Consider the following 3,766-nt stretch of genomic DNA (forward strand, 5'->3'; position numbering starts at 1 on the left):
GATTTCGAGACTCGCGGGGATGTATACACAGCCAGGAAGACTGCGTCAGCCAAAAAATATCAACACTGAAGGAGAAAAAAAATATGGCGGGAGGCAAAAAAATACTCGTCTTTTCCAAAACTAATCTCTCTATTCTCTGACGGGAGGTGGGTTCATTATTTATTCCCACAACTCCCATATCCCTCATTCCTCTTCCCACCTCCCCTCTTTCCTTCGGAATGACACGGTGTTCCACCCCTCCATGATCTGCGGAGAAAGTAGGATGCGGGCGAGGGAGGCGGGTGGAGGAGGGGAGGGTCCGGGGACTGGAGGGGAGGGGAGAGCAGGCCGGAGGGATTGAGATGAGAATGGCGGAGGATATCGAGGGGAAAACAAGATGGCGTCATTTTCACCTCCCTCACCCTACGCCTTCTTTTCCCCCATGCCCGACTCCCTTCCCCTACCCCGCCCTCCCCCAAATCCCTTCGGTCTCACCCCGCCACGTGTACTTCCGAGCAAAGCATCGAGTTGCAGATGAATCGGGGGGATTCAGGGGAGAGGAATTTTTTTTCAGCGTGGCTCCGCCAGCGGGGCAGAGTGCTGGGAGGCTGGGCTCTCCGTGAGGAGGCTGGGAATGCACGGCTGAGGGCCGTGGAGAGGCGGGAATGGAGTTGGTGGGGAAGGATGCTGGTTCGAGACGGAGGCAAGCGTGGTGAAAGGGTGGAGGGCGAACGGGACGGGGAGGGGGGCAGAAAGCGGAGTGGAGGAGGCAGTCTTGCTTGCCTGCTTGCATCTTTAGCTGTGAGGGATGGGAGTGAAAGGGAGAGAGAGAGGGGAATATAAAAGGAGATAAAGGAGGGGAGGGAGAGAGAGGGAGAAAGAGGGAGAGAGAGGGAGAGAGAGGGAGAGAGAGGGAGAGAGAGGGAGAGAGAGGGAGAGAGAGGGAGAGAGAGGGAGAGAGAGGGAGAGAGAGGGAGAGAGAGGGAGAGAGAGGGAGAGAGAGGGAGAGAGAGGGAGAGAGAGGGAGAGAGAGGGAGAGAGAGGGAGAGAGAGGGAGAGAGAGGGAGAGAGAGGGAGAGAGAGGGAGAGAGAGGGAGAGAGAGGGAGAGAGAGGGGGAGAGGGAGGGGGATAGGGAGGGGGATAGGGAGGGAGATAGGGAGGGAGAGAGGGAGGGAGAGAGGGAGGGAGAGAGGGAGGGAGAGAGGGAGGGAGAGAGGGAGGGAGAGAGGGAGGGAGAGAGGGAGGGAGAGAGGGAGGGAGAGAGGGAGGGAGAGAGGGAGGGAGAGAGGGAGGGAGAGAGGGAGGGAGAGAGGGAGGGAGAGAGGGAGGGAGAGAGGGAGGGAGAGAGAGTAGAAAAGGGGAATTAAATAACCGCTTTCCTATGATAGGAGGGGATAGTGGCGTGGGCGTTAGAGGCGTAATGGTGACGCGAGAAGGAAGAAAAGAGAGAGAGAGGGGAGAAGGGGTTTGAGGGAGGCGAGGAGTTTAGGGGAAGGGGCGGGAGCGGCGAGTGAGTACTACCCGTACTCACTTTTCGAGTATTCCTACTACGGCTACGTGTCATTGTGACGTGCATTCATTCTGCAAGTCGGGAAATACGCACGCTCACTTTCTCTTTTTATTCTCATTTTTTCCCTTCTTTCTTCATTCCCGGTCCCTCACCCCATGCCCTCCCTCCTCCCCTTCACTCCCCTCACTCCACACACCTTCCCTCTCCGCTCCCCCTCTACCTCTCTCACTCCGTGCTCTTCCCTTTCACCCTTTCGCCTTCCACTCCATTCCGGTCTTAATTCCCGCGCGGAAAAATATCCCACCACTCTCACCGACTGCACCGACTACGCCGCACACCACCCCCTGCTTCCCCCGCGACATTTCAGTCCTTAAAAGAGGAGTAAAACTTTTATTTAACATGATATTGTCCTTCCGTGACCATCCATGGTTTTTTCGGGATGTAACATGTTCTCCTCTTCCCTTTTGCTTGGTGTATGTCTTCGTGTTTCTCAGCATGTGTCCGACGCTCTTTGCAGTTTTTTCTCCGTGCACATGAAGGTCTATGTCGGAGTTAAATTTCCCTTTCACTACACGGAAAATCTACAGTAATATCTGTGCTCAAATACTGAGGTGAAATCATAATCCTGATAAAAACTGAAATGTGCGGACAGATTTAATCAACATTAAAACGTCTTCACTCCATCTCACTCACACCCTGTCCATTTTAGTATCAAATTTCTGACTAAATTGGGAAAAGAATGTGCTCAATAGATATTATTTCGTCTCATTTGCAGGCTAACTTATGAGCTTCCGTTAAATGGTTATTCAGTTTAATTTGATTTTTGCAAATATGATATTCTTTCATCAACATTCTTGAACAGCGTAGCCACAGAGGAGAATAATTAGATTCAATTTTTAAGATATAAAACCATTTAAACTCCTTATATAGTGACTTATTATTTGAGCGGACGTTCCTTGGGCCTGTAGAGGCCGAGGTTGCTCATCACTGCTACAGCCATGCCAACTCCTTATATCACCGGAAACGTCATCAAACTCGGTTAAATTTGCAAAATGAAGTTGTTACAAACATTGTATCACTCTTTTGAGATTCTCTTATATTTTCACGCTCTTTCATCGTTAGTTTTATGCTTGACTTATTTTTTTACGTAATTGGAACTATATGTATTGTATTCTGAAATAAATTATTATCTAGAGAGGGTATTCTGAAGAGGGGTCCAATGTTTATTTTCAATCTTAATATGAAGCCATTCGTACCCCTTAATTCCTTTTCGCCCACACAAACACGCACATTGCCCTCTTCCCTCTTTTCAAGACTCCTTCGATCGCGTCTTCTCATTTTTATTTTCTTCACATCTTTCCGTCCACTCTTTCCCTCCTGTTCCTCCGTATGCTTTTATTCCCCAAGTCCCTCACATCCTCTCCAACCCCACCCCCTACATCCTCCCCTTCTCCAATTCACAGAGCCCTCTCTGTCGTGGACCCAGCAGCCCTGCTCTCTCTCTCTCTCCCCACTCGTTGGTTTTCCCAAAGCATTTTTCCCTCCTGTTTTTACTCCCCACACCGAACGTCGCATTGACGAAAACGTCATTCGTTCCTCTCCCTTTCAGAACCCTTGAGCTGCTCTTTCGTCTCCGGCGAAATCTGCACATTTTTCTCTCCCCCAATGTCTCTCTCTCTTCGGCCCGTTCGGATCCGATGCTTTTGGTGACTTTCTTTCTCTCTCTTCCATTCAGTGGGGCTATTTATCCAAGGCTTATTTCTTTTCAGCAAAAAAAAAAGACTTTCTTTCTTTCCACCAAGCTGTGGCCTGAGCCTGCGTTTCTTTGTTTGCCTTGTCCTTTGGCAGGCAATCATCCCCTCGCGAGAACGATTAGGCGGTAATTAATTTCGACGTTTTTTTCGAAACGATTTTTGGCTAATATCATTTCTGTTGTTACACAAATCTTTGGTGAAGTATTTAGGTACATTTATGTACAAAGAATAGCGTGGCGAGTGCTCAGGATTAAATGTTATGTGAATCACAACAAAATTTTTAGCGTTGATTTTTGATTTATACATCATACCATCTATAAAAATTTGAAGATGCTGAGAAGAATTACAAGAGTTATTGAACCTCAAATAAATTACCAACCGATGTATGATGTAACCTGAATGGGTCCCGGGTAATAATACTTTTATCAATCTTACGTAAATGGACGCGGACTTAATTCGGGATGATTCGTGAGAAACAATTAGGTTGCCGAAGGCGAAAGGAGTTAAGCCTCGAGGCAGACT

This window comes from Hetaerina americana, unplaced genomic scaffold, assembly GCF_022747635.1.
Source record: "Hetaerina americana unplaced genomic scaffold, ioHetAmer1.1.p SCAF_91, whole genome shotgun sequence".
Taxonomy (NCBI): Eukaryota; Metazoa; Arthropoda; class Insecta; order Odonata; family Calopterygidae; genus Hetaerina; species Hetaerina americana.